Below are 12389 nucleotides of genomic sequence, written 5' to 3' on the forward strand. Positions count from 1 at the left end.
GCTGAGAAAACCATAAGCACTTCTGGCTTTAGGTTTCTTCCTGAGGAGCAGTAAGTCATATCATATCCTTATCATGATGTTGGGCAGTAGACAGATAGCCATAGCTCCCCACCTCAGAGCCCTGTGACTGGGGGGTTTGTTGTGCTGCTAAGTGATGTCATTTACTCAGTTAGGTGCATTAACTTATCTTCAAGTTCTAGGACTGTCAACTCATGATATTAGGACATAGGCCTATTGGAAGTGGAGAAGCTTCTGTGCAATTGTCCATTGACATTTGCAGGAGAATATAATCTCATTATCTCTCAACAAAATTCATGCATGCTAGAGTCTCTTTTATAAATTGCATTAGCGTTTGCATATAACCACTCTACATCTTCCCATATACTTTGAATCATGTGTATATGACTTCCAACACCTGCTTCGAGGAATGCTGTATAGATGCTCCCCTTCTGTATCACTAAGGATGTAAGTACATGATCTGTAGGTGTTCAGTACAAATGAAGCGGTTGGTTGAATCTATTAGTGAAGAATCTGCTGTGGGATGGTCTGTATGTCAAATTGCTCTGATTGGTCAATAAATAAAACACTGATTGGCCAGTGGCCAGGCAGGAAGTAGGTGGGACAAGGAGAGAGAAGAATTCTGGGAAGTGGAAGGCTGAGTCAGAGAAACTGCTAGCCGCCACCATGACAAGCTGCTTGTGAAGACACCGGTAAGCCACAAGCCACATGGCAAGGTATAGATTTATGGAAACGGATTAATTTAAGCTATAAGAACAGTTAGCAAGAAGCCTGCCATGGCCATACAGTTTGTAAGCAATATAAGTCTCTGTGTTTACTTAGTTGGTTCTGAGTGGCTGTGGGACTGGCGGGTGGCAGAGATTTGTCCTGACTGTGGGCAAGGCAGGAAAACTCTAGCTACAAGAACCCATATATTCAGAGACAAATGACTATGTGTCGAATTTTCAATGTCAAAACAACCCTGAGGGAAGACTGCTGGTTGGAAAAAAAATGTTCCCTGAAGATATTCACATTCTGGTCTTTGGAACCTGTGACTGTTACTGACTTTATATGTTTGAAGAGAAAAAGAGCTGAGATGTGATTAAGCCAAAACTCTGGACTATATTGTTGATCCTATGTATGTGGATTTCTTTCTTCCTTTCTCTTTCTTTTTCTTCCTTCCTTCCTTCCTTCCTTCCTTCCTTCCTTCCTTCCTTCCTTCCTTCCTTCCTTTCTTTCTTTCTTTCTCTTGTGTGTGTGTGAGAGAGAGAGAGAGAAAGAGAGAGAGAGAGAGAGAGAGAGAGAGAGAGAGAGAGAGAGAGAGAGAATATGAGAATTAAAGAATAGCCTCAGATATTGTTTCTCATACTCCCATTCACCCTTTTTTCCCTTCAAATATTGAGTCTCTATAGGCTAGCCTCTCTGACTAGCAAGCTTGAAGGGACTGCCTGCCTTCAGCTCTTGAATTTTATTATTTATTTTTCCTGTTGCTATGATAAAATATTTTGGCAAGATTGGAGGTTTGCCAAAGGGCTACCTAAAATGGTAGTTTTACTAATGCAGCCCACTCCTTAACTACTTCTAAATATTTGTTCTCATACCCACAGAGAAGTATAGCCATCAAGAAAGCTTCTGTTTACAGCAGACAGAATACAGAAAACCACAACCAATCAAGATGCAGATTGGTGGAGCTCAGTCCCAATAGATACATCTACAACAACAACTCCTGTGCTTAAGGCTCAGGGATCACTGTGAAAGAGGTGGAAGAAAGATGGTAAGAGCCATAGTATCAAGGAGTTTGCTCTGATATATTTGTCTTCTACTAACACCAGAATCTATAAAGTCTAAAGCTATAAAAAAAAAAAAACATAAGAGCTCACTGAAATGACTGTTCAACATGAACCAAAAAAGGACAATGACAATAGTTCTCATAAAGTGGAGAGGGAAAAGTCAATGAGACCTCAACCCTAGAGAAAGAAGAACAGGCAACTAAGGAGAATTAAGAGCAGAAGATGTCTACCCTGAGAAGAGCATACCAACTTGTCATCCAATACCAAGGGATCAGTCCTGAAACATACAACAGACATTACACAGACAGAACAGTTTATATTTATACAGTTAGAAATATGTATGAGTGTACACATGTGTGTATGTGTGTGTAACAACAGTTAATGAAAAATGAGGCTTGACTCTGAAAAAGAACATGGAGGTTTATATGAGTTTGGAAGGAGGAAAGAGACAGTGGAAATGACATAATTACATTATAATCTCAAAAAATTAAATAAGTATTTTTTTTAAAAAAGGCTAAATTCAGATCTGCCAGTTCACCAAGCAATGCCACTCCTGGTCATATATCCCCAAATCTGTATCTTAGTATACAGATACTTGTATACCCTGTTCCTTGTTGCTCTAGTCACAGCAGCCAGAAAATGGAAACAGCCTAATATATGAATAATAACATTATGGTACACATACACAATGGAATTTATTTAGCTGTGAAGAAAAATGAAAATTTCAAGAAAAATGGAAGGAACTGGAAAATATACACCAAGTAAGAGGGACCAGGTTTGGACAGATAAATAAATTGTTAGCTGTTTGCTTTCTCTTGGCAGATCTTAGCTTGGAATTCTAAACTGAAGTGCTTGCAAAGGCTAGGAAGTTAGAGAAGGACCTTAGAAGGGGAAAAGCAAAAGGAGGCCTGAGGGAGGAGAAACAGCAGAACACCCGTGATATGAATGTAATCGCTTCTTTCAGCACATGATTATCATAACATAAATACATATATGCATTTACTGCTCTCTGGGTCAGTGGCATGGGATAGTACCTAATTTAGGATTTAAAAAAAAAAACAAAACAAAACTATTGACTTAGGTTGTAAATGCTGACTACATGGCAAATCCAAGACAAGTCAGATTTGTTGTTATATTCTTCTAAGGTAGGTTAAACCAAAAGGATGAGCGCATAGCCAGATACCGATCTAAGTCTTATGTAAGCACAAGATATATTATGAACTTAGCTGTGAGATCCAGCAATAGGAAGTACCCCTACATCCAACTTTCTAAGTACTCTTTCTTCCTTCAGAAATCTGAAGAAAAAGAGATAGTTTTCATTAACTGTTGTTACACACACACACACACACACACACACACACACACACACACACATACACACACACACACATGTACACTCATACATATTTCTAACTGTATGAATATAAACTGTTCTGTCTGTGTAATGTCTGTTTTCTCTCTGTTTGAAACAGAGAGAAGAAAAATGCTGGCCTGGAATTCAATTTGTAAAAGACAAATTTCTGTAATATTATTATCAGGGTGTATTAGGCCTTGGTGACTGTGGCTTATAATAAGTTTTGGTTTTATCCAATCACTGGGCATGCTTTAGTGAAGCATTTCACTATTAGGATAAGAATTTGTACAGTTATCAAGCTGATGAAAGGATATGCTGGCTATACTTTCAGAAGGGGAGGCTAAAAGCTTTTCAGATCATGGATTAGCCTATAGACAAGTGTCTGCTATAAATCAAACAGTGAAGGGGAAGGTGAATAGGAGTCTCACTTACACAACTTAAGTAAAACATAGCTCTCTGAACAGATGAAGACAGGTTTCTTCTGTATCCCAGAATCTAATCAATATTTATAAGTATAATTCAGCTATTATTTGGCTTCAAGGGGCTTATTGGGAAATGTTATCATTTTTACTATTTTCTGCAGAGAAAATATATTCCAGTTTCAAATAACTCTGGACTTGGAATTATAACCTTTTTTTAATGTTAAAAAAATTTTAAGTGGAAAATGCTGAAGGACCACTGAACTCGATGTTGTATTTACATATCTATATCTGCATAAAATAATGATTATAAATGTTTGTTTAAAAAGGTGAAGTATGAGTGTAAACTTAACAAGAAGTTGTAGGTTTTCAACACTGTACTCAAATTCCTTTGTTACAAATACATATTTATGCTTCTAAAAAAAACTTGGTGGGAAAAGAAAGGATAACTTTAACTCTTTGATTATGAACCTAGACATTTTCTCCGGGCTTGCACAAGCACACTTAAGTCTTCCTTTGCTTTGGTTGTTTATTCTTTTCTTTTTATTCTGTGATTAAATTATGGTTGGGACATGTAATGGTTTCATTTTGGATAATGACATCTTTATTCTCCAACAGCGGTAAAACCTTTTCTGGTTGAATTTAACTCTTTCAGAGCCCTTTCCCCCAACCATGCCTATCCTCCAGGCTCCAAGACAAGACCATCCTCTTACACAGACTCTAGCTACTTAAGCTTCCTGCTCAGACTCCTTTTGAAACAGAGTGGGTGTGATGTAGCAGATCTGCTTTCCAGCATTTCATGGACTTATGCACTAAGTCTACATCACCCACTTAGCAAGGCAGCCAAGAAATTTGGCAGAGATGGAAGACATTGACATCATTAGTCATATCTTCAAGCAGGTTTAATTTCAGGTCACTTATCACTCAGTACTTTTTATTTATGACATCCATCTGGGAGGATTTTATTCTATAGGCCTTTGTTTCCTAGGCATTTGCCATTGTAGAGTTGGATGGCATCCTATAATTATCAACATCATATGATAATTTTTTGACTATTCTGGCTTTTGTGGACTTTCTTTTTTGTACACATTTCTCCTCTTCCCACTCAATTTACATTGTAAGCACAACCTTAGGGCTGAAAATAGCACTAAAACTCATTTACTGTTGTGCCTATTTGCCTTATTAGTTTGTACCAGAAAAAAAAAAAAAGAGTGTAGAATAGTTTTGGCCCTTTCTTGAGATAAGACAGGTCATCACTGAAAAATTCACTGCTAGAAACTGCTCTGTCTTTGTTTCCAGTCATGATAAGATGCTTAAGGAATAGAGCATTTTAAAACTTTCTATCAGATTGGGTTTATCACACCTACATATAGTTGTTCACCAGTAAAACAAGAAAGCAAACACCTCAACAATAAACAACTGGGAGTTGGTTTTGTATTCAGAGCACAGACTCCAATCTTTTCATTTCCTATGAACTGTATTTAGAGTTAGTGGTAAACAGCCACATCAAATCAAGCTTAAGCCAGGGATCAGGAAAGTGATGGATTTGGGAATTGGAACAGACACTTTCTCTAAACATGTGCTGAGAATTCTGCCAAACAAGTGGTTCTGATAAATTGATTGGGTTGCTCTGAGAAGAGACGCATGGAGAAGTACCGGGTGTTGATGCAGCTAGGAGACATTTAATACTTTCTGTCTTCTAGAAATTGGAAGTATAAACAACCAAAAACCTTTATTCTAATTTTTATTAAAAAGTAGTAAGAGTAAGGTGTCCAGCCCTAGGTAATGGGGTCGAGAAAGCCGGCTCATGCGCCAGGTATAGATCCTGGTCACACTACCAGGGGCCCCTCAACCTGCCTCAACTGAATGTACCAGGCTTAGCTGTCCCCCCATGGGAGAACTTACCCTGTTGGAGGAGGGGATGAAGGGTGGTGTGCAGGGGGTGGGGTGGGGTGGGAGGGAGTGGGAGGAAGGATGAGAGGGGAATCTGTAGTTGGTATGTAAAATGAATAAAAAAAATTTAAAAAATAGTAAGAGGTGCACATACATTAATTCATACCTGCATAGCATAATAAATGTAAACTAGCATTATAACTATCTGAAAGCAAGCAAAATGTTTAAATGATTCTATAGAGATTAAAAGAAAACAAAGTATGTATACAATTGCCTAGCCTTAGATATATTATAGAAATGTAGTCAGAGATAGATTAATAAATTGGACTTGATGTCTGGCATACTCTGTGTGACTTAATTTGGATTCAGTTTACTGTGGCGTAGTCTACTCTGCCCTGTCAAATCATGATTCATCAGCTTCTGAAACCTGTGTTTTGATCATTACTGGAGAGGGCATCAAGCTCTGTTTTCTAAAGGTTTACCTGGGTTTGTTTGAAAAGGTCCATGAGAATGATGAAGATTTATTGATCAGGCTTTAATATAGGTAATTGCTTATTGTTACAACTTCAACAGCGACACAGAAAAGCACGTTCAAAGTGCTGAGCCCACATATTATTCTGACACATGCTTCTTGCTTTCCTCTCAGTCCTGAGAAACCATCCATGGCAAGGATGCTAGAAGCCACACTAATGAAGTGTCATCTTTAAATTTGGTACATCTCTGATCCATTATTACACATTTATACTTTTACCTGTAAAGTTCAGTGGGAGGACTATGACTCCATCTTATAGATTCTAATTGAATTAACCAATGGCAAATAAGGAGCAAAGAAGAATGAGGCTGAGGCACATCCCCAGGTTCTGTAGATACAGCCATTTTGAATTGATGAGTTCTTTGATGAAAGTCATCAGTCCACAGGAACCTCTTTACAACTTTGCTATACTCTCTTATTACTGCTTTTTGCTCTAGGAGCCCTGATACCAGGAATGGTCTGATTTCCACCAGTGATGTTTTTAATCCACCATTCTATCTCTCAGTATATACACTCACCCTTCTCACATAATTGCATACACACACACACATACACACACACACACACATACACACACATACACACACACACACACACAGAGAGAGAGAGAGAGAGAGAGAGAGAGAGAGAGAGAGAGAGAGAGAAGACATGTTTATTTTCATATAAGTATTTACTTCGTTCATTAATTTAGAAGTAGGACTTTGTTCCTGATACAGCTGGGACCTCCCACTCCCCTAAGCTCTCTTTCCTTCAACTCTTGCCCTCCATTGCTCCCCATTCACCCCCAGTTTGCTTATGTAGATCTCATCTATTTCTCCATCCCTTGGCGATCCCTGTGTCTTTCCTAGGGTCCTCTTTACTAGCTAGCCTCCTTGCTTGCTAGTTGCAGTCTGGTTATCCTTTGCTTTACATCTAGTATCCACTTATGAGTGAGCACATACCATGTTTTTCTTTCTGAGTCTGAGTTACCTCACTCAGGATGATATTTTCTAGTTCCATCCATTTGCCTGCAAACCTCACGATGCCATTGTTTTTCTCTGTGGAGTAGTACTCCATTGTGTATATGTACCACATTTTCTTTATCCATTCTTCAGTTGAAGGGCATCTAGGTTGGTTGTTGGGTTCTGGCTATTACAAAAAATGCTGCTAGAAGTAGAGTGGGAGAACAATGAAAGAGATACCATGATAAATGAAGACACCATGGGAATAGGAAGAAGCAGAGTGCTAGAGAGGTCCCCAGGGATCCACAAGTATGACTCCACTATAGACTACTGGCAATGGTTGAGAGGGTGCCTAAGCTGACCTACTCTGGTGATCACATGATCTAACTGTCATGATACAACCCTCATCCAGTGACTGATGGGAACAGATGCAGAGATACATGGCCAAGCCCCAGGTGTAGCTCCGGGAGTCCAATTGATGAGAGAGAGGAGGGATTATATGAGCAAGAGATTTTGAGACATGACTGGAAAAAGTACAGAGACAACTAGCCAAACTAGTGGAAACACATGAACTGTGAACGAATAGCTGAGGAGCCTCCGTGAAACTGGACTAGGCCCTCTGGACAAGTGAGACAGTTGTTTAGCTTGAACTGTTTATGGGGCCCCCAGGCAGTGAGACTGGTACCTGTCCTTAGTGCATGAGCTGGCTTTTTGGAACCTAGTGCCTATGCTGAGACACTTTGCTCAGCCTTGGTGTAGGGAGGAGGGGCTTGGACCTGCCTCATGTGAATATACCAGGCTGGGCTGACTCCCCAGTGGATACCTTGCCTTGGAGGAGATGGGAATGGGAGGTGGGTTGGGGGGTAGGAGGAGGGAAGACAGGGGAATCCATGGTTGATATGTAAAACAAATAGAAAATCTCTTTAAAAAATAGTAGGACTTTGGAAATTCCACTCCAGTGTCAAAGCAACAAGACTATCTGGTACACACACAGGGAGGGACTGTTGACAAACAAGAACACTATAAATATCAGCTGATCCATCTCTCTGAAAGCATACTGGAGAACTGTGAAGAGTCCACCTAGTCTTTTCATTTTAGCCATTAGCTTGAAAGAGAATGGATAGCAGAGAGAGGAGATTTAGTAAAATTGCCTTTAGAATAAACCAAAGTAAATCAAGCCTTACTGAATTAGTCAGGTTTCTATGGAGGGACAGAACCTACAAAAAATTCAACTTACAAAAGAGATTGATGGATTAGACTGGTTTACATAATGTGGTCCTGATGGTCCAACGATGGTTATCTGCATGCTAGAGAAGCTGAGAACCTAATAGATGTTCAGGCCACAAAGCTAGAGGCCTCAGTTGTCCCAGCCTGGCTCTGAAGGCCTGGGGGACTTCTGGGGAGCTGCTAGTCTTCAGTCCATGTCTGAAGACTGACCATAATTTGGCCAACTGTAAAAAGGTGCGGTTTACTTAGTCCTTCTAGAAAACACCACCACAGAACTGGCCTGAGGTATGACTCTCAGCTGATGACAGGTCCAATTAGGTTGACAGCCTAGATTAATCATTGTCCCCACCATTGGAAAAGGTGACGGGCGATCTTCTGTTTCAAGAAGCACAGAGCTGTGTTTGTTGCCAGTGAGCTTCCTTGTTAAGGAGTCTATTCAAACAGGAGCTGTTCATTCCCCGAAGGAATCCTGAAAAATTCAATATAGCCTTTTGATGAGGTGTTCAAGATGATTTGCCTTGAGAGAAATGATAGCAGCTTTTGTCAATTCACTGAGCGTGTGGCGCAGCTTTTGACATAATTCCAAACACCAAATTAATATTAGCTGCAAATATTTTTATTAGCCAGAGAATTTAGGGAAAATGGGTCTGTGTTGGATCACTGTGGGAATAATTGCATTACACACATATGCTGTAATGACAGTGCTTCAAGGTTTTGTTTGTGCATAGAGACTGTTGACTTCTGAGTAGATTAGATGCCACATACCAGGATACAAACAACAGCAGACATTCAACTCAATTTGGTTATCTGAAGAAGTAGAATATAGAATTCTTCTACAACAAAGGTTTCAGGATGTGGTTTGTAGAGGCCAATAGCCATGTATACCAGCATGTCTGCCCTCATTGATACACAGGCACGTATTTATTTTGCTAGTTAATATTAAAAATCTAGCTTTCCCCCATAAAATGAGTGATATAGTTAAAGTGAAGGGCTCATTCAAATAAAGACGATCTCAGTGGATATATGATTAATACTAATGATTAAACCAAGTTTATTTATGAATTTGGGGAAATGTGGAGCTCCTCTAGTTAAAAGGGGATTGTCTGTGGTATGTAGCACGTGTGTGTGTGTGTGTGTGTGTGTGTGTGTGTGTATACATAGGCTTTTAGAATCTAATAGCATGTTAGAATATGCAGGGCTTTGTATTAACATTCGTGTTATTATATACCTGTGTTTAGGAGTATTGTTCTCTCAGATATCAGAGTATGACCCATCCTTGATTGTTCAGCCTCCTCAGTTATAAACAGAGGCAACTTCAGTCTCAGTGTGAAGTGTAATAGCATCAGTGGGATGAAGGCATAATGAGGGAGACACAATGGATTACCACCCAAACAATGGTTCTGAAACCAATCAGCTGCAGCGACGTAATGCTGCTGATCTGAAAACCACCCCTCCAGCTTTATTGAGGAGAAATTAGAACTTCAGAAACCATATATAATTCCTGTGGGTTTGTGCATATATATATAAATTTATATTGTCACCAGTATAATACAGCTATTCAACATGCTCTTCACCTCACAAAGTTTTCTTATATTTAATATTACATTCAAATTATGTATTATTTATCATAGCTAAATAATCTTAATGCACAGTGCATTTTAAAAAGATTTAATGTGAGATTCACCTTCTTAACATTTTTAAATATGAAATGCCCATTGTTAATTATGTACTCCATACTCCCTTGTATAACTGTAACTCTTCACCCTTTAAGTGAGTGCCCAATGTTTATCTCCCCATGCTCTGGTAGCTACACTTCCATTCTACATCTATCTATAGCTTTGAATGTTTGAGAGGCCTCATAAGGAATCATCTCGTAGCATTTTCTCCATAACTGACTCATTTATTTAGTGTAAGTTCCTGATGGTTCATTAATATTGGAAGGATTTTTTTTCATTTCTGAATGTGAGTGCTGTTCAGAGCATGGACATACTGTATTTTTTTTTCTTTACCTATTCATTGGTTTAAGAGAATAGGTGGACTCTACTTGGCAGTTGTGATAATGCCACAATAGACAGATGTGCAGATGTCTCTTCACCTTATGGATTTAAAGTCATTTGTGTATACACCAAGTAGTGGGAGTAGTGGACTATATGACCTTTCCATTTTTACTTTTATTGAGAAACATTTGTATCGTTTTCTTTAGCCTGTTTACTAATTTATTTCCCTACCCATAGTATATGTGTCCCTTGTATTCCATGCCCCTTTTAACTCTTTCTATGCTCTGTCTTTGTAATGACAACCATTATAACAGGCATGGAATTGTAAGTTTTTGTGGTATTAATTTGCATTTCTGTGATACTCTTGATATTGAGCTGATTTTCATATACCTATTGACTGCTTGAAATTTTTTTAAATTAATTTTTTTCTGCTATTGCAATTGAACTATTTTATTAAACATATGGAAATTTATGTTTACCAACAATGCAGTAACATTTCTTCCTCTCTGCCCTGTGAGGCCACCATGCCTGAATCTCATGCTCAATTTAACCTACTTTTAGCTGCAGGTAAGACAAGATGGGCAAGGAAAGTGTAACTTTGGAAGTAACACTACAGACCCAAAGTGTGAGACAAAAATAGGCAGAAGGTGGTGGCTTCTTCTGGGTCCTGGCACTAAATTGTTCATCATCTCAACAAGAAGTCTTTCAAGAACAGAAGCTCACAAGCATGATATGGTTGTGCCTTGCTCTCTTGGTAGCATTTATCCAGTCCATCCATCCTGAAGTCCTAACCAACTGATCTGACATGTCTAAGAAATCCCACCCTGAGCCAGGCAGTAATGGAACATGCTTTTAATCCCAGCACTCAAGAATCAGAGGCAGGTGAATCTCTGTGAGTTTGAGGCCAGTCTGGTCTACATAGTGAGTTCCAGGAAAGCCAGGGTTGCACAGAGAAACACTATCCCCCAAAAAAATAAAAAAAGAAAAAGAAAAAGAAAAGAAATCCCACCCTGGTTTACTTCCTTCTCAACTATCTACCTTCCTTTGAACCTATAAACAACAAACCAGAAAACAGATTAGCTCAAAGTTTGAAGAGGACTTCTATATGAAACTTTTGTCCTAGAAGCCACTGGCCAAAATCTGCAAAGCTAGAGACAACAGATGATGAAAACAGGTCCAGCTAGTAATATTTCAGGTACCCAATGAGCTCCAGTTACCCTGCATCTGTAGATTTAAAGTGATCATCATCCACAGTAAAATAAATATGCCCCTCCTTGCACAGAAAATCCACTGCTTGTTCAATTGAGGCTATAGGGTTGGAGTTGGTTCCTGGGATCCTGTCAATCCTCTGGTCTTGGACAAGCCTTGATAAAATTCAGCACCTGGTTTTGGACCTTTGTGAGGTTATTTTATGGTACGAAGTTATTCTTATGGCAGTTTCCTGGATCACCCATTCCTGGGTTGCTGATAGAAGGCATCCCTGCTGAGGGCTGGTTGTTGGATTTGCTGAGCACCATGTGTGAATTGGCCACTTCCAGAATATGTGTGATGAACTCATTTATATCTTCCAGGGAATGATCTTAAAGGCTACCAGGCTCTTTTCGTTCTGAAAAGACAGGAAATATCCAGCCACTTTTAGGTATGTTTCTAGAGTAACCACAGAGTTTTCTCCACTTGCGTCCTCGGTGTCAACCCACTGGCAAACATCCATGGGTGCAGAAGTTACGTCATCTATTTTGTAAGCAATATTAGTTGAAGCCTTCTCTGCATGCCTGATCATTTCCACAATAATGACTGGTGAAATCTCAACATTTCTAATTTTGAACACTTCATCAGTCAGAGTAGCAGAAAGCAGCTGAGATACAGTACACGGCACAATGTGCTGGGCTCTGACTCTTGATTTCTTCTCTGCCTGCAAAGATGTGGATGACCAGAAGCTGCTGGGGTACTGCTGGTGGCTACATGCTCCTCCATAGGTGGAGCTGCCATAGCTTTCAAATCCGTTATTGCACATCCTGGTTGCCATTCTCTGAGAAAGAGGTCCAGAAAGCTCAGGTCTATAGAGCGTAATGAACACCTCAGAACTGTTTCCACTTGAATTTTTTTTAATGTATATGTAGAATGGTCTTAACTAGATGTGTATGTTTTCTTCATGACATTAACATTTATGAGCAGTTGGAGAATTGTAAGGATATAATATTCTAATACTATAAGATAGAAACAATAATTTCTCATCAGA

General features: G+C 39.3%; 1 pseudogene; it reads right to left on the reverse strand.

The window, feature by feature from the left end:
- Nucleotides 1–11363: 11363 nt before the first annotated feature.
- On the reverse strand, nt 11364–12164 carry LOC102908412 (replication protein A 32 kDa subunit-like; annotated as a pseudogene).
- Between the last annotated feature and the right edge of the window lie 225 nt (nt 12165–12389).

The sequence above is a fragment of the Peromyscus maniculatus genome, chromosome 21 (genome assembly GCF_049852395.1).
Source record: "Peromyscus maniculatus bairdii isolate BWxNUB_F1_BW_parent chromosome 21, HU_Pman_BW_mat_3.1, whole genome shotgun sequence".
Taxonomy (NCBI): Eukaryota; Metazoa; Chordata; class Mammalia; order Rodentia; family Cricetidae; genus Peromyscus; species Peromyscus maniculatus.